Raw genomic sequence first — 20,071 nt, forward strand, 5'->3', positions numbered from 1 at the left:
TATATATATATATATATATATATATATATATATATATATATATATATATATATATATATATATATATATATATATATATATATATATATATATATATATATATATATATATATATATATATATATATATATACACATACACGAGGTCCGTCGAAAAAGTTACGGGACATCCTTCATAGAAATTTTATTCCAAAAAATACATTGAAATCACAGCTTGTCCCCCCCTTCAAAATAGTTTCCCTCCAGTCTCACACACTTGTCCGTCCTATTCTTCCACGCTTCGATGCACCCCCTGAAGGCTTCTTCTGGAATGCTCCGGAGCTCCATCGTCACGGCCTTTTTGATGGCCTCCACATAAGGAAATCAGGTCCCTTTGATCACCCCCTTGAGCTTTAGAAATCGGAAAAAATCACAAGGGGCCAAGTCTGGCGAATACGGGGGTTTCTCCAGAGTTGGCACGTTCCTCTCCGCCAGAAACTGTCGGATGCTCAGGGCACTGTGAGCAGGGGCGTTATCATGATGGAGCACCCAGGCGTTGTTCTCCCACAGATCCCTCCTCTTATCCCAGACTGATCTCATGAGGCACTGGAGGATCTCCTTGTACATGTATTGATTCACTGTTTGACCCTGTGTTAGAAACTCAGTGGACGATGCCTTTGATGTCAAAAAACGCGATGAGCATCACCTTGACCTTCGAAATCCTTGCTTTCTTTGGTCTTGGTGATGCACGACTTTTCCACTGACGACTGCCGTTTGGTCTCAGGATCGTATTCGAATATCCACAATTCTTCGCCAGTAATGACTCTCACGAGCATGTCTGGATCATCCTCGAGGCGCTTGATAATGTCTTGACAGACAGTGACTCCTTGCTGTTTCTGGTCCTCGGACACAGCTTGGGGACCATCTTTGCGCATTTCGAGATTTTCAGTGATGATGCTCCAGACAGTGTCCTTGTTGTTGGAAAGTTACTCAGCAATCATCCGCACCGTGAGTCGACGATCTGCACGCACCATCTGCTTCACACGCTCCATGTTGTCCGCCGTTCTGCTCATTGAAGGTCTTCCAGATGTGGATCGTCTTCAACCTCCTCCCATCCCTCCTTGAACCTCTTGTGCCATTCAAATGCACGTGTACAGTACGTGACATCGTTCCTTCCCCGTAGACTTGCTGCAGCATTGCTAAGGATTCGGAAGGTGTTTTGCCAAGCTTGGCAAAAAACTTCAGATTGGCTCTCTGCTCACGACTCGTACAACACAACGTGTAAAGCACGACCTGTAAAAAATCACACAATGAGCGCAGTCAACTATCACCGATCATATATATTGCTGTAATGTTGTGAAAGACTGTGAGGCAACCCGTTCATTCAAGTCGTCTAAGTGCAGCACACAGCAGGTTCAGTCCCTTTACTTTTTAGACGGACCTAAGTTTTTATTTATATATATATATATATATATATATATATATATATTTCCTTTTACCCTCTTTCACGAGCCTAGACTTTGTGGAGAAAAAAATAAAAACAGAAAGTATTTCCAATTATAATACAGAGTACAGTTCATAGTTTAGTTTTTTTTTAACTTTTAATGTGAAAACAACAAAAGTTTTTATTTATTTATAAATAATATTTTCGATTCAGGTTGATGATGCTCAACTCAATTTCATTCCGTTTCATCCTTCAAGACTGTTGCCCATTGTCCACACCATAGTTTTTCTCAAACCAACACCCACGTTTTTTGACACTCACCAAGCAATATACCTATTTCCCTCCCTGCCACTTTGCTGAACTTGCTGTGCTGCATCCTCGCATTATCGGCCACCTGTCCCCTTCTACTCTTCTGTCAATCTGTTAACATACCACACTCTTCTTAGTCAACTCTTCCATGAGCCTCGACTTACAGAAAATTGTATTTATATACTCCTACATGCACTTTGCATTGGAAAATCATACCTCCTCTAGCTTTTCTTTTTTTCACCTTCTTCGGCCACACTTTTGCAGGAGCTGAAGTCATCAGTGCAATTTCCTAACCACACGGCTCAGCGATGCCAGGATGTGCAGATTTTAATATTGCTCCAAGCTTGGTTTGATATCTCGCTGGCTTTGCATTTCTGCGGAGCGGCCTCCATCTCGATCATGCGTTCCCGGGTTAAGTGGAGTCGGCAGCACTGGTAAATCGGAAATTTGAACGAATTCGTTTTACCTATTCACTCAACTTATTGGCCTATCTCGAAAAAAGCTTTCCTGAAGCCTTCAATTAATGCACCCTCGTTTTGGAGAGACGGAATGTGCATGCCACGAGTGCTGATTTGTACCAATACGTATACTTTCAAAAGGCAATTTTCTTTGACTTTCCTGAAATTTTCTTTGACTTGTAATAAAGATCATCATTTTTTTTTTTGAGAAAAAATGCCTCTATATCTTGACTTTGTACTTTAATGGCAATTATTATTGCAGGCACAGGACACCGTGACATTACAAATTGCAGATCGAATCAGAAGGTGCTCATAATTTCATGGTAATTAATGAAGGGTTGTTATATTGTGGGCAGGGTGTTCAAGATATTTATATTGTGAACCACCTGGTATTTTTGGCAGAGCAACAACTACACCAATGTTCAGATCATCTTCATGGGTTTTGCAGGTCGACTGACTTAGATTTGAGATCTATTATTGGATCTATTGAATGATTCGATAACATCCATCATTTTGGTGTTTAAACTACAATGGGACCGAAATAATTTATATTTTGACAGGGGCTTACAGGATAGCTAAGAAGTGCGCACTTTCACCTGCAGACTGTATAGCCTGGACTTGAATCTCGGCCCAGCAGTAAACTGTCATCTTGGTGGCCATCAATGTGTGTGCCATCCCTTCGGGTGGACGTTAAACCATAGGACCCAGTCAGCCTGCACTGGGCGTTGGTGGACGTTAAAGACCCCTCGGTCTAAAGAAGAAGAAGAGAAGGAAGTTCTTCTAAAAAGAAGAACCCCTAAAGAAGAGAAGGCGAGCTATCACCGGGACTCAGAACAAATTACAAATTCCTGCCACCTTCAGTCAAATGTCAGAACTGGCCAGCCGGTTCATTAAGGCTTGGGTCCACAATGTTTCCGACCGACCCCACAAGAAGTTGGAAATAATTGGAGCCATTGACGGAGTCGAAGTCGTCCTAGTAGTAGTGCAAGCAAATAATTTCACCTTCTGTTGCATCATTTCATGTTTCCCTTTTCGAAGTGAAAACTCTGAAATTGGGAGGAAAACAAACTAAACTGTTCCCTGTAGTACCCCAGTAACGAGTTAAACATTTGTTGGAATTAAAATAAATATGCAGAAGCTCTAACCATGAACTTTGTATTGGCAGCAACCAAATGATGAGAAAAGTAAACATGTCAAGTCTTATTTTTCTAAAGAGACATCTTGCTTTCAGCGTAATGTGACATATTTTAACAAGCGGGCCGAGGTAAGGCGGTTAAATGGCAGAATGTTGTGATAACATATTTTGTTCTCAACATGCCCTACGAGTTGCTCATGACCTTTCCTGCCATTCTAACCCTTAAATACTTCAAATGCAAGATTTTTTTTGCCCTAATCTTTTTTTTTTAAATACAATTTTTTTTTATACACATACAACATCCTAATCCTGTAAGTCTATATTGCAATCCCAATTTCCCAGTACATTTTTCTGCAGTAATGGCTTTGCGACCGCTGTCACGTCCGTTTGTCCATCTCTATTCGTATTTTCCGAATGCATGCAATGCCATTCTGTGCGTTGCGGCAGAATATCATGTCTGCCATGAATCAAATTCGAAATTAACAATTTATATTGCAGCTTGTGTCAACAATAATGGAAACGGTGACTGTGAATAGAAGACATTTCATTCTTGCCTGAGCAATTGTGTACACAAAATCCATATGATTTGCATTGACTGAGGTATTCATTAGGAGGAGAAAATGGAGCTATTGTCAACTTTAATAACACCAATTCCTCAAAAACGAGATTTGGTTGTGTTTTCGTTTCTATGAAAAAGGAAATATTAAATGTGCTTTGTCCCGATGCACTCAAATTATTGTTAACATGGAGGTTGCAAACCGTTCGTCTAAAGGAGATTTCCAAATCGACATAAATTTAACACAATTAACGTAATAAGGCTGTGATCCTATGATATTGTGGAGTACAGTAGTACTCCATATGGAAGTTGATATACAACTATAAGGACACGCAGTAGAGCGCCTCCTTCCGCCACGGTAAACAGTTTACATTCTGTATGCCACTGATAGGCCAGATCTGAATCTGGACCTTAACCAAAATCTAATCCGCTTGTTCTTGTCACCTAACCAACTTATCCACCTAGTTTTGTCATAACTTTTCCACAACTTTTTGATATATCGTGCTATCTATAGTTTTTGGCCCTATGATTTGATAATTATCATTAATACATTCGACATGAGTAGTTACACATATGGAGAAAATTTCATCTTAATCCAACAAGCGGTTATGGAGAAAAACACGAAAGTTCTGTGTGGGCAAACAGGCAGACAGACAAACAAACGGACCCAAATGTAATAGCCTCTCCTTTTGCAAGGGTAAATATCATGCTATACAGTACAATATCATTTTTGGCCCGATCTCTCAATGGTGAAGAATCACTTTGAAAAATTCTAGTATCTGGATCCGAATCCTCACCAAAATGGAATCAATTCTTCCTTGTCACACACCCAACCTCTCCACCAAGCTCCGTCCAAATCTGTCCATTCTGTTTCTCTGTCTGTGAGATATCCTGCTCGCAGACAGACAAACAGAAAGACAGTCATGGAAACATAAGGCAATTCTGTATACATCTGATAATTATAATAGAATGAGAAACGGCTGGGCCAATCACCACCAAATTTTGCTCAGAGCACCTCGGGTCAGGTCAAGGGCCAAAAATAATTACCCCTTAACCCCCGCCATTGGGTGAGAATGGGGAGATGACGTTCTTTTTGGCTGTACACAGAGAATAGTGCGAGTGGTTTAACTACTGATCACTGCTGCCGGTGGGGTGGATATTAACACCTTTTTCACCCCTGAAGGGAATGGGTGTTATTGGTACTAAAACGAGACGCATTAGTCCGTCTGAGACACGAAGAAGAAGCGGAACCTCGAGCTTTAATGTAGCGGTTCCTCCTGTTGGAAAACTAATAATCAATTTCCTTGGTTGGAAAGCTAATCGATTTTCTTGGAACAAGAGTTTGTGTCCGTTTGATCACATAGATGCCTGCTTTAAAAGCTCTTCTTTCTGGTATTTAAGAAGTGGGAATTGGAGCTTACTTAACACAGCGGTTCCAATAATAACATTTATTATTCTACAACAGCAGGAACCCTTAATGAAGACATGGAAGGAACACACAAAATTATTTATCATAATATTTCTCAAAGCAATAGAAAAATGTAAAAATTACACGGAAGGAAAATACAAACAACCACAACAGCAGCAACAACAGCAAAAATTGTGTTATAAAATATCCTTTTTTGCACGTTTCACTTTATGTATGTCTGAACCTTAAATAATTGAAAACAGCTTGGCTGATCTCCATCAAATTTTGCATACGTGCTTGGGCTTTTGCATATGAGGCGCCGCGAGGAGGAGTGATGTAAGGGACACATCGGCCATTTTGGAGTTAATGCCATATAGCACTATTTTAACCCTTACCCTATCATCTGAACCTATCATCATCATCATATCATTAAAAAATGTCGCTTACATCACTTCTCCTCGTGGGGCCTCATATGTGCTTTTGCATACCTGAAAGCCTGGCTCCACCCCTGCTCCCCCTATCCATGAAAGTGAGGAGACAACTTGCAATTTCTACCTGTACATGTGGAAGAGCGCAAATGGTTTAACCACTGATCCCTGCTTGGGGGAGGGGGTATCAGCACCATATTTTGCTCCCAGAGGGAGCGGGTATTACTAGATGTTGGAAGTAATAGGGAGGTATCCTGTGTTGTTTTCTTATTGTATCTATATGTGTATACAGGGAAGGCCAATTTTTCAAGATTAATGCAGGCAGATTGCTGATTTAATCCCAAACTCGTTTTGTTGTACATTATAACTGTGCATTAAGGCAGTGTATAACCTCTGTCAGCGTGTATTACTTTGTCCTTTTTGCCCATCTACAGAGGGACGCATGAGTTGACACCGAAATGATCCATTCAGGCTCATGGTGGATTCTATCATCTGAAGGCCGAGTTAGCTGTGTTAGACTTTTGCGACCCGCTTACTTGGGAAGAACCTCCAGGGGGATTGTGGCAGAGGCGGTGGGTAAGCGTGAAAAGGAGTTCACATTATGGGATTTTCATTCACTTTCCGACACTTGGGGCTTAGTGCCTGGCTTGAGCACATCACACTGACATTGTGAAACCAGGAATGTGTGCATTTCTTGTTATCTGCATACAGCCCACTGGTGGCTCTCACACACATGTCGCTATAACTTTGGGAATGCTACGCAAGACCACCTTCAGTACAGTGACCATTATTCCAAAACAATCCGCACCGTGAGCCGTTAGGCAATCACAAATTTGAATGTATTCCATGTGGGCCGGAGCAAGGAATATGTCATGGTTAAAATCTGCGGTGATCACGGGATGGTTTTTGTGCATCTGTAGGCTACGCAAAGCCGAACATCACCGCACACATGCGTGCAAGTCCCCAGAAACCACTGCATTTTGTCCGAAACTGGCTCCATACATTCACCAGCTGACTGTTCACATTTGTTATAATCTCAAGATTTACTGTGCAAGAACCAATGAATAATAGCTTGGGTTTATGTGCTGTGGGTTTCCGTTTAGCAAATATCCCAGAAAGGCATTTACCATCTGGCATTACTGCAAAGGAAGTATAATTTGTTGCTCTAACCTGGATCATTAATCTTGCGAAGACCTGTTTTCTCATGCTGATGAAAACATACCGCTATCCCACAACTGATACTGATATCAACTGTTACAAACTCAGGTGGTGACTGCACACTTCTCCTTTTGGGTAGTGTGCTCTTAAGTTTTCTCCTTTTGCTTTTCTTCTTCTTCGACTTCTTCGTCTTACTCATACTCCTCTTTCATTGCCTCGTTCACTCTCTGCCAAACATATTCACATGACACACAAATGACGGTTGTAGGAAAACTGTTTGACCACAATAAAGAAGTTGAAACACGCACTCAACAGGACATTTATGAGGGAGTAGTCGACTATGAATTGCATATATGATGCTCCAATATTAGTAATTTAGGTTTACATGTGCATTGTTACCATATATGATTCCTATATGGTCTGCTGATGTAAGGTGCTCTGTAGAGTAGCCGTTATTAACCTTTTGAGCTGCTGTTCATGTCGTTGCTGCACCACATGAAGGAGATGGAGGGAATAATCCCAGCACTATGTGGGGGCCTGAATATCAGATGTATTTTTGTTGTTACTTTGATCTTACGTTGCCAAGTGATGCAGACTCTTGGGAAAGGGATAAGTCTGGTTGGATTGATTGGAAGGAAGAGAGGTCAAGAAGGGGGTTTATGGGTTCTGCCTGCCCCCTATCCCCAAATCCCTCACCACAACCTTCCCTCTGGGTCACCCAGCCAAATTGTGTGGGGAAAAAAAATAAAACCCCATTCCTGCTTCATGCCCGATGTCAAGCCGTCATTCACGAATAGGGAAATATATCATTGTGGAAGGCTACAAAGCAGTGTGCAGGGCGTGTGACACATACCAACCATGCACATCCAGCGTCATCGGATAGCTGCGACTGTAATCTTACAACAGGGTACAGCAGCAAACTCTGTCGATGTTTCTGTCCAGCTTTATGCAATACCTGTACAAAAAAATAGAAACAAAACAATGTAAATCAAATAACAGTTATCGTTAACACGTTTTGCTGATTCTCACTTTTCATGGACTGTCTTTTTAGATGACTTAGGAGAACCAACAGACCATTCGCAAAATCGCATTCAGGCATGCCAGGCACTTGTGCAACACATCGTTTATGCCAGATGAGCATGCGTTACTGTTCTTGGGGGTAATCCAAGAGTAGAAACCTACAGTCCATTTCCTTCACTCGCTGCAGTTTGCCGTTGTAAGCAAAATGGTGTCAGAAAAGGGATGCACCTGACACTCTGTGACGGCCGCCATATCATCAGTGATTGTATATTGCGTTTCCTTGACGACAGCCTCACTGTGAGGTCACAATGCCGTTAATATGTCTACGCGCTTCCTTTGGACGTTTCCTGTGCCCAGTTGAACAGGAGCAGCACCAGATTAGCCTCAGAAGATATCCGAGTTTAGTACGGGCCAACAGGACAGCACAACGTTCTTTCATCATATTTATGTCAAGTTTACATTAATTACGACCCTCAGACATGTGAAAGTCGAGTGGGAAAGCGCCAATTTGTATAACTGAGAAGTGCATGGCTATCCAGCACAATGGAAGCGCCACGTACGTGATTGCACGTGAAGTCAGCTCCATGTGGATGTGAAGTGACGTCACAATGACGAATGAATTATGGCAGAGCAACAACCTAAAGGTCGTACCACCCGGAAGGACCTCAGTGCAGTGTGGGTCTTTGTGGAGAAAACGTCACTTTAGAATCATCTCACTGGCACAGGATTTCGTGATGGGCACCACTTGGTGCTATAACCACCATTATCAAACAATCCATTGTTGTACAACTGCCTGATTAGCAAATATTATAGAGCAAGTCTGAACAGAGCCTTCTTCGTTGCATGCTTTGGTGTAGTTAACAGTGGCATGTGTCACTTTATCAATGTACTATGGTAGGTTTCTCTAGCCAGGTCTCTGTGAACTGTTTCGCAAAGAAATGGTTATGATATAGTGCGTTCCTTTTAACCCGCCCTCCCGGTTTTATTTTGCTGAATGAGATTGTCATTGGTGGACACTGCAGAGTCATTTCAATAAAAAAATTAAATCTTGCTGTGGGCCTCTGCCTTCTTATGAACACCAAAACCTCCCACTTTGCTCATCTTAGTATTTTGGAGAGAGGGACATCATACAAGGGACCTGATACAATACCGATTCACGTCCAACTTGGAGCTCATGGGACGGCGTGCCATGAGCTACATGTATGTTTTTTAGTATGTGCATGTATTTTTTTAATTGGACAATTTGTGTTTTTTATTTTTATAATGAGGCTTTTTCCTCTTTTTCAGTATGCAGCACATGGATCCAGGTAGTATCATTTACGAGGTGGCGCAGCTGTGCCGCTGACGCAGTGCCTGTAGGTCAGAGGAATAATTTGTAATTTGTTCAGGGTGCCAGCAATAACTTGTGTCCTCTTTTGGAAGGACATCTACGGGATATTTCATATGCACCAACTAATATCCGGCAGACGGGACACCCATTTTTACATCCATTCCATGGACAGCACACTCACGATGAATCGCTCCGTTTGCGGCACACCAGGGTGACAGTGTATAGCTGGGTCGAGATCCGAACCCAGGGTAGACAGCTTAGAGACGAGTGTGCATACCTCTCAGCTATCCTGCCAGCTCCAAGATCGATGTTGATGAAATTGTTTCTTGCGCTGAATACTCAGCATAGGTTGCTCGCAGTAGTTGTTGTGCATCAAACTTTGAACTTCTCTGCACTTTGGAATTCGATGCAGTTGTTTCATTTGTGTAGCTCATGCGTTTGTTTCCTTTGTGGCAGAATATTGTTGTGAATAAAATCCGAAAAGTGCAAATATCTAAGAGCATGGAAACAATTGTTTCCAACCGATTTCATGACGTCACCATGTAATTCCTCATAAATGATTTCTGTAACAATCCTGGGAACATATAATGTAGCAAACCTCAGAAAAGTCACATGTGATCTACCTCGCATATGTGCATTCGCTATGTTATATTTTTAGTGTAATATCTCCACCGCTACACTTTGGTTACTATTTTGTTAGAATTTCCCCCAATTTGTTTTGTGACTTCCATTTGAAAGCGTTGGATATCCATCCATCCATTGGGACCATACACTGTACAGAGCGTTGGTGCTGCCTATGCAGTTTCCTTGGCTATTGGGTACAATCCTGGACAAGTCGCCACTCTAACACAGGATACCAGCAAGCTGGTACTCATTTTGCCAACCTCAGAAGGATGACAGGCTGAGTCAACCCCACCTGGTTAAGAACAACCAAGTGGGATTTGAACTCAGGACCCTAGGATCCCAAGCCCACCACCCTAATCATTAAGCCAACACCAGGCATATTGGAAATGAACTTTGAATTTTGCTGTAACCCTTTAATGTCACATGACCAGTTGTTGCTATGGGTGACCCATCAAAGGCCCTTTCATTGTGTGTTGTTTCACAATTCAAACCTGAAAACTAATGGGCAGCCATTTGAAGTCATATAATATTTTATGCTCACGATAATTTATTTTATTTCATTTTCATCAGGAAGATGTCTCCACGGGGTTTACAAATGGACCACCACCAAAATAGGTAATGGTCACAATAGCTCATTTGGACATTAAACATGTCAGAACACTAGTTATTAATTATTTACTTGGAAGAAGGCAGGTAGAGGTTCAACAAGAATTATTAGTGGGATCAACAAGAAGCAAGATAAAAATTTCAATCCCCATTGCTCCTGCTTTGTTGTGATAACTGCAGCTTCACAGAAAACAAGGTGCTTGCCAAATGTACAATTTCGGCTGTAACCATTCATAAGCTGCTGTCATTATGGAGTATAAGCCTGGTGTTGGCTCAATGGTTAGGGTGGTGGGCTTGGGATCCCTAGCGTCCTGAGTTCAAATCCTGCTTGGCTGTTGAATTAATAGCACGTGGAGTTGACTCAGCCTGTCATCCTGCTGAGGTCGGCAAAATGAGTATCAGATTGCTGGTATCGGCGTCCTGTGTCGGAGTGGTGACGTGTCCAGGATTGTGCCCAATAGCCAAGGAGACTGCTTAGGCAGCACCAACGCTTTTCACAGAGTATGGTCCCAATGGATGGATGGACCATATCAAACATCGATGTCATCAGTAATTCCATTGTAGAACTATGAAATTTCTTTGTGGGCAACTGATATTTTTAGTGATATATTGACTGTAAGTGAGGAATATGATATGCAAATTTTGTGAAGTTTACTCGGATAATATTAAAGTTACAGCATTAATTTTTTGCTGGGGCCAACTTTTTTGTGCATCCTATACTGTATGTATTTTTATATGTCTTAAAATATCTAAAGTGCATTTTCCATTTGTAGTTGTGGGCCTAATAGGGTCTATATGTGGGATATACATCCAATACATAAAAAATATGTATCGAAGCAGCCGATACACCGGGAAAAATCACAGAACTATTGGAAAGCATCTGCAATTAAAAATATAAATAAATGAAAAAAATGCAGGTGAGCGACCCGAGACAATGGGGAAGCATGGTAATTTTGTGTGCCGACAGATATCGAAAACTATACAATGGGAAAATTCACAGAATTGTCGCACATTCACATATGAAAATATAAATAAATGAGAATAAATGAATGAAAAATCAAATTCAGGTGAGCGACCCGAGACAATGGGAAAACACAGTTTGTATGCTTACACAATGTGCAAGCGCACCCTGCTTGTAATATATAAAAGGTTCTTTCGAACCACTGATTGACTCACTCACTCACTCACTCACTGACTAATACTAAAGATCAGTACCTTCCAGGTGACATAGAAACCTGAATTTTGGTGTGCCAATGGACATCAAAGCCAAAAGACTGGAAAAATTCACAGAATCGTCAGACAACATCCATAAATGAAAACAAATAAACGAGAGGGGGAGCACTCGGGAGAGTGCAAAACCTCCGCCGCCAATACTGCTGGGTCACTCAAGTGAACCTTATATCTTATTCATTAAATATGGTCAACAGTGCTGACAGAGTTATAGTTCTTTTCTCCAACATTTTTTTTGGGGGCGGGGGGGGGGGGGGTTGGAAATCACTTAAAACATGTAGAAATGCAAAAAAAAAGAAATCGAAATTTTGTTGAAAAAAAAGTTGCAAAAAATTTTATTTTTCTCTAACAATTTTTTTTTGGGGGGTGGAAATCACTTAAAACATGTAGAAATGCAAAAAAAAAAATTTTTCTCTAAATTTTTTTTTTTGGGGGGGGGGGGTTGGAAATCAAAACATGTTGAAATGCAAAAAATATATTTTTTCTCTAAATTTTTTTTGGGGGGGGGTGGAAATCACTTAAAACATGAAGAAATGCAAAAAAAAAAAATTTTCTCTAAATTTTTTTGGGGGGGTTTGGAAATCACTTAAAACATTTAGAAATGCAAAAAAAAATTCTCTAACAATTTTTTTTTTGGGGGGGGGGGACAAAGTCCAAAATCTAATGGCATGATCCTTGGACCATATCTAACCCCCCCCAAGTTTCGTCGAAATCCGTCGAGGAGTTTTTCGGTAATACTGTTCACAAACAAACAAACAGAAAGGGGTGAAAACAGTAACCTCCATCCATCTTCGATGGCGGAGGTTAATGAGAAAAAATGCAGCTGAGCCACCCGAGACAATGGGGAAGCACAGTAATTTTGTGTGCCGATGGACATCGAAGCCGATACACCGGGAAAAAATAAATCGCAGAATCATCGGAAAGCTTCTGCAAATGAAAATCATAATATAATGGGTGTAAGCCTTGAACTTCTAACACACTTTTCTCTGAACATATTCTGTTCATACTTCCAAAATCTTCACATTATGTGATCCATGTATTTCCGCAGGTGATAGCAGATTCAAACAATCAAATATCATAATCATAATATTAATATAATCGTAATTCTCTTGGTAAATGTGTATCGTGTAGCACCACCTCCAGGTGGGGGAGGGTATTACAAGTCTCCACCATTTACAGTTCAGTATTCCTGTCCCCATGTTTTTCAGTGCAGTGAGGTGTTTTGAATTATAGGCGGGAGGTATATGTTTTTGCGTCATCATCATAATATAATCGTAATCATCATATAATATAATTGGCGTAAGCCTGGAACTTCTAACACACTTTTCTCCAAACATATTCTGTTCGTACTTGGAAAATATTCACATTATGTGTTCCATGTATTTACGCAGGTGAAAGCAGATTCCAAAAATCGAATATGGATAGAATTTTCAGAGGGAATCTATGACGTCACAATCAGCAGCATTCGGCGGCAAACTGATGGCCGGGTCCCAGACGACGTGCTTTACTTAACCATCTAGAGCCCCAGGGGTTATTTTTTTGTTCACCCAGAACATTTCGCGGGCTCCAGAGGGTTAACCAAGTCCATGGGTTCAGGACGTTTGTTCAACTCAGCATTTACGACTTTTATCCTGCCATGTTGTTAATCTGTTGATGGAGGTAATATAGAAACGATGAATATGTCAAATTGTTCGTGTTACTCATCCGGCACTATGTGTCAAGGCCAACGATGTAAAGCGACCGATCTCAAACGCTACCATGGGCACCCAGACACATCACCAATATGAACTGAGCTGTTGAATGCGGCACAAAACATCCAAAGAAACTACCGTAACCGAGTATTTTGATCCGTACTGTCCCCTATACCTGTTGTAGACAGGTATCTGCTAGTATAAGTAATTGAACAAAAAATGAAAATAAATAAATGAAAAATCAAATGCAGATGAGCGACCCAAGACAATGGGGAAGCACTGTTCGTATGCTTACACAATGTGTAAGCAGACCCTGCTCGTATGTATGTATGTATATGTATATGTATATATATATATATATATATATATATATATATATATATATATATATATATATATATATATATATACATATATATATATACACACACACACACACACACACACACACACACACACACACACACACACACACACACACACACACACACACACACACACACACACACACACACACACACACACACATACACACACACACACACACACACACCCATGGTAAAAAAAATACCTCGATAGAAATAAATAAATAAAGAAGTCTCTTTTTCTTGCACTGGTTGAGAGCTCAAAAATGGGAGGTTCATTTCCGATTGTCTTGAGTTGTATGCACCTGACGCAAGAAAAGAAGAGAGTAAAATGAGTTGAACAGCTTATTAATTTATTCAAATAATTTCATTGGATAAACTTACCATGGATCATATGAAGATAATTTTAGGCTTAAGAACGAAGTGTCAGCTGTCCACAGTTTTTTTTACCAGTTTATAAATTTTAATACAATAAAACCAAAAGAGATACATTGATGCGTTTTTTTTGCATTTTGTCAAATAATTCATAAAGTTTCTGTGTTCTTCAGCACACCTCAACATGTAGCATGCACCTATAGTTGCAAGCAGCACATTCAAGCGATAATCCACTTCAATCCACATGTTGGCCAAAATATCCCCCATCACATTGCTGATGCAATTGGTTATCCTTGCACAAAGTGTTTCAATGTAAGCAACAGAGTTTTGGAAAACAATCCTTGACATACCCCTTAAAAGAAGACTCATCCTTGTCCTCTCCCCACCTCTCCCCTCTCCCTTCTCCCCCATGGCCATGCCTACTCTCATCGTCTCCCCTCCCCCTCAAAGCTTCCATGTCACCCCTCTCTAAAATCAGCCACTTCCTCCCTCTTCAAAGCAAACATCACTCTCTTCCCTCTCCAAGTTTTCCACTCATCTTTCTCAAAATCTCTCCTCCCACACACCTTTCTCCCTCAAATCTCCCCCCTCACTTACACCTTCTCAAATTCCCCCCTCCACCCCCTTCACATCCACAAAGCTGTGTCATTCCCCTGCCCTCTCTCTTCCAACTCATTCTTCCACCTCCTGAAATCGTCCACTCTCCATTGTTCCTCATCCCATCACTACCTAGCCTTTTGTCCTCCTCCTCGTCCAGCCCTCTCGCCTAGCTCTTCTGTAATCTCCAATACACTATCAACAGGTCAGCATCCCTCCCCCTCATCTTACCCCCCCCTCCCCTCTGCATCCAAAGCCTCCTCCCTTCCCTCTTCCTTAACAGTGTGGACCTCAAAAATCTGGGGCCTTCGCTCTAACCTGATATCTATGCATACAGATTACCACTGACAAACCAGACATAATCTGCGAAACAGAAACTTTCCTCCTTCAAGGCGTCTCTGACTCCTTAATATCTCTCTCCTGTATGGAGAGATCTGTCCTCCGGTATGACAGACCTGAGCCTCGTCCTGGTGGCGGAGTTGCTCTCTTCATCAAAAACTCTATTCCTCACTCTCCACGCACTGCCATCACTCCCCCACACCCCCAGGAATACCTCTGGCTACAGCTTCACCTCCGCTCCCACCTCTTGTTTATATGAGTGTTGTACCATCCACCAAACAGTGATGACTCCAATTACATTTCACTTGCTGAAAACATGGACCAACTTCTATCCTCTCATCCCAAACTCTCTCTTCCTCATATGTGGCGACTTCAATTATCATCATGCCAGTTGGCTGGGTGTGGATACCTCTCTCACCTGTCAAGGCACCTCAGCAAAAGCTTTCTGCGACTCATTGGGACTGACTCAATCGGTCAACTTCCCGACCCGGATCTCAACCAATGGTACTCCATCTCTTCTGGATCTGATTTTGACAAATTTCCCTGAAAATATCTGCTGTTCTTCCTCCGCTCCAATCGGTTCTTCTGACCACGTGCTTGTCAAAGTGGACATCTCTCTGGCTGTTCTTGGAGAACCACCTTAGTGCCGTCGAGTCTGGCGTTTCACCCAGGCCAACTGGCAGGGACTTCAGGCAGCCATTAAAATTCTAGATTAGTCTCCCATTTATAATTTCTCTGACATCAACTCATCCTGGGAATTTTTCAAAGAAACTTGCTCTCTCTCATGCACACATTTATCCAATCTCATCCTCAGTTGTCCTACCCTTCCTCCCGTCCATGGTACACCGAGGCTTGTGGTGAGGCTGTTGTCCTGAAACAACTTGCCTTCATTCACCTCATGGAAGGCAACTCTGGCAGAAGATAATCTCAGTTCCTTCCACAAAGCTTGGAACAAGTGTGTGTCTACCCTCAGGAGAGCAAAGAAACAACATTTTTCTAATCTCAAAACTGAACTCTGAAACCTGTCTCCCTCTTGCAAATCCTGGTGGCATCTGGTTAAGACTGTTTCTAGTGTATGTTCCCCCTCCATCCCCTCCCTTACCTCAAAATGGCTGCACAGCTGACACTGTCCATGAAAAGGCTGAATGCCTAAACTGTGCTTGCTTCTAAATCATGTGTCCCAAACCCATCGCTTTATGCCTGGTGTTGGCTTAATGGGTAGGGTGGTGGGCTTTGGATCCGTGGGTCCTGAGTTCAAATCCCGTTTAGCTGTTGAATCAATACCAGGTGGGGTTAACTCGGCTTGTCATCCTTCCGAGGTCGGCAAAATGAGTGCCAGTATGCTGGTATACTGTGTCGGAGTGGCGACCGGTCCAGGATTGTGCCCAATGGCCAAGGAGACTGTTTAAGCAGCACCAGCGCTCTGCACAGAGTATGGTCCCAATCTCCTCTCCTCCTCCTCCTCCTCCATCGCTTTCTGTACCCATCTTACCCAGCCGCTCACAGCTGTTCCTGGACTCTGTGTCCTTTTCTCCTGAGATGGTGGAGATTTTCCTGTTAAACCTCGACTCTAATTCTGCAACCGGACCAGACGGCATCAGCCCATGTGTCCTGAAAACTTGCTCTGCTGCTCTTACTCATGCTCTCTCTGTTCTATTCTCCCTCTCATTTGTTCGTCACCTTGCTGATGATTGCAGGAATCAGTTTTTGCATATTTTCATGCAGAGCGGTAATGTTTGCCGATCTCCAAGCAGATGGCAGTTCATGGAATCTATCATTGCTTCCGACATGAAATCCTTGTTTTTCTCCAATGGCTTGATTTCCGATCATCAATTTTGATTCAGATGAGGTCACTCTACCCTGGACATACTGCTTCTGCTTTCCCAATAATGGATAGGGTCCTCAATCCCTAGACATATCACAAGCTTTTGATGCAGTCTGGAATCCCACACTGCTCACCAAACTCTCTTCTTACGGTATCCAAGGCAATCTCCACTCATCGCTCATGGACTTCCTTTCCTGTCACAGTCCACGCGTGGTTCTTAATGGAATTCTCTCATCTCCGACTCTGGAAAATACTCTTTATCTCTTTGCTGATGACTCCTCCCTCTGCTGTACCATCTCGAATCCCTCAGATCGGCAAGCAGCAGCCTCTTCGCTCTCTGCAGACCTGGATAAAATCACAAACTGGTCAAGTCAAACACCTGGATCATGTCTTTCAATTCTGACAAATCTCACACTCTCACGATGTCTCTCCAAAAGGACCGTCTGGATCCCCCCCACCATATACTTTCTCAACAATCCTCTTGGAAAAAGAGGATTCTGCCATGATCTTTCCTGGGAAAGCAGTGTTTGCAAGCTAGCTTCCAACGGCAGTCGCCGACTGGGCATCCTCCATCGTGCAAAGTACTTCCTTGGCACACCTGAGCTCCTGACCACATACAAAGCTTTCGTCTGCAGCCTGATGGAGTACTGCTCTCCCCTGTGGCTGGTGCTCCTGCCTCACATCTAGCTCACCTTCATGCTGTGGAAACCAAGACTTCTATGATCATTGGTATCTCCCGTGATGAAGCTGAGTCTTTGGGTCTGTCACTCTCTCACCTCAGGCAGGTGTCAGGCAAGTCAGTGGTCTTTCTTTCTTCTATCGTCTTCTCTCTGGCCTTCCCCCCTCCCCAGCTCTGTCTGTGCTCTGTACCCCCTACATTTCCGCAGGGTGCTCAAGATCCACCAGCGACCCCTTTCTGGTGAAACTGCCAAAATCAAGAATTACTACTCATCTTCACTCTTTCTTCCCTCTCTTTTTTTCACGCCTCTGAAACAAACTCCCACACTCTCTTCAATCCTACTCTTCCCTCCAGGTATTCAAATCAGATATTCACCACCACCTATCTTCCCCCATCCAAAATCTTGAGCTTTACTATCCCCGTTAATCCACGCCAAACCCACCTCCTCCAAATTCACCGATTTCCTTCCTGAAAGTCCCTGTTGTGTAAGGCCATGAAAGTCCTTGTAGTGCCAATCTTGTTTACTCTGTGTACCCCACACCACCTCTCTCCCTTCCACAGATGTCCTAATGTCTCTGTTCCCCACTGTTTTGTGCATCCCACTCCTGCCCCTCTTGTCTCCTGATCTCTTTGTCATATACGCTGTGTGTTAGCGCTTATACGAGCCTTGACAATGTACACAAAAAATAATTAATTCAGTAAATAATTAATTAATTATCAAATTGAGTGTCGAAAGAGGGTACAATGGGTCTAAATGTCTAAAAATCTGAGTTTCAAGGGGTCTAAAGTGTGTAAAGGTCGTCAGGAGCCGAAGGAGTATTAAAAGGTCTCAAGGGCTTTAGAAGGTCTAAAATGGTCAAGTGGTCAAAGTAGTCCAAAGTGTGTAAAGGTCAAGAGGATGCAAAGTCTAAAGGGTGTTAAAGTTTAACGGGTCTTAGGGTCTAAAATGGGCTGAAGTGCTCTCCAAGGTAAAAGGAGTATAAAAGGTCTAAATGTCTAAAAGATACATTCCAATAATACGTAATTAATAGATGCACTCATGGTGATGGCATTTTTTTTTAAAGGTCTGAAGGGGTCTACAGACGGAGTTTACTGGGGGAGGGGGGGTTGGGGGTGGGGGGAGTGGGTTGCCTCCCCAAAGAGGAATTTGCTTTCTTCTCAAACGATACACACAATTCCGATGAAACTTCATGACAACCTTCATCACCCATGACCTACAAAAGTTTGTTCATGATATTAGAAAAATCTGCCTCTAAGGGGATTTAAGGGGGGTTGTCCCCCCCCCCCAAAATAAGTATTTGCTTTCTTCTCCCCCCCAAAAAAAACTACACATACAATTCCGATAAAACTTGACCACCGTCTTCACCACCCGTGATGTACGAAAGTTTGTTTCATGACATTAAAAAAGATTGTGGTCTCGGAGGGTCTATGGGGAAAGGGCGGTTGCCCCCCAAAATATGCATTTGCTTTCTTCTCAGAAACTACACACAGAATTCAGATGAAACTTGACCACCATCTTCACCACCCGTGATGTACCAAAGTTTGTTCATGACATTAAAAAATTGGGGTCTAAGGGGTTCTACGAGAGGAGGGGGGGATTCCCCCCAAAATATGTATTTGCTTTCTTTTCTGAAACCACACACAATTTCGATGAAACTTGACCACAACCTTTATCACCCGTGATGTGCCAAGGTTCATGGCATTAAAAAAAAACATCCATAGGTATTTACTTTCTTCTCCATTATATATTTTGTGGGTCATCCATGCCTTCCAGTGGTTTCCTGGTTATCTTGTCCAGCCACTACTAGGTGAGTGCCCAGGGGTATTGCCCCTACGTTTAGTATCTCTGAGGTTCTTTGTCATCAATCCTACAGGTCCAGCTATCACTGGTACAACTTTGGTATTCTTCAGCTTTCAAGATCTTCTCACTTCATTCATGAAGTCTTGGTGTTTGGTCATTTTCTTGATTTCTGCATCGTTTAGTCCAAAATCACTGGTATTTACACCTCAATCAGCAATACCTTCTTCTCTTTTTTTGTACCCAAATATGATATCTGGTGGCAATGCTTTGTTTTCGATGTTCACGCTCAATGGGATCATTCGGTCATACGTGAGTGGGAGGTACTTCCATGTTTTCAGTGATTACTTTTGGTTCATGTTCCCACAAATTTTCTATAGCTGGGACATCAAAGTTTTTGCAGATGTGCCAGCGGATTACTTTATAAATTCTGTTGTGTGGTTGTCTGTACAGCTGTTCTGACATGTTTGTTTTTGTGTATGTGTGTGTTCGGTCATTAAGCATAACATATCATTCTCTTTACGAACCCCACCTCCACCCCTCACCTTTCTCTCTTCTTTTTTTTTTTTTAAACTGTCTGTCTGTCTCTCTCTCTCTCTCTCTCACCCTGTCCTCGCATCTCTCCCTCCTGTGGTATAGCAACATTTGGTGAGGCATAGCTCTCCCCACCTCCACCCCCTTACTAGTCTGTCTGTCTGTCTGTCTGTCTGTCTGTCTC

The 20,071-nt window shown here is 42.3% G+C and overlaps 1 long non-coding RNA gene across 6 annotated transcripts in view; it reads right to left on the bottom strand.

Annotated features, from left to right (window-relative positions):
* Window positions 1–203: 203 nt before the first annotated feature.
* Window positions 204–20,071, bottom strand: part of LOC147033192 (uncharacterized) — a 130,072-nt gene continuing 110,204 nt past the window's right edge. The window contains exons 4-7 of one of the 6 annotated variants that reach the window (XR_015055476.1): window positions 13,947–14,045; window positions 7,728–7,829; window positions 4,678–7,101; window positions 204–1,271 (exon numbers count right to left, since the gene is read on the bottom strand). This is a non-coding gene — a long non-coding RNA (uncharacterized LOC147033192). Of the gene's footprint in view, window positions 1,272–2,925; window positions 7,102–7,350; window positions 7,830–9,501; window positions 11,859–13,946; window positions 14,046–20,071 lie in introns of those variants that run through there. The other 5 variants (XR_015055480.1, XR_015055475.1, XR_015055477.1 and 2 more) reach the window with 5 other exon arrangements.

This window comes from Eptatretus burgeri, chromosome 2 (assembly GCF_056783735.1).
Source record: "Eptatretus burgeri isolate ZD-2024b chromosome 2, Ebu_testis_v1, whole genome shotgun sequence".
Lineage (NCBI taxonomy): Eukaryota > Metazoa > Chordata > Myxini > Myxiniformes > Myxinidae > Eptatretus > Eptatretus burgeri.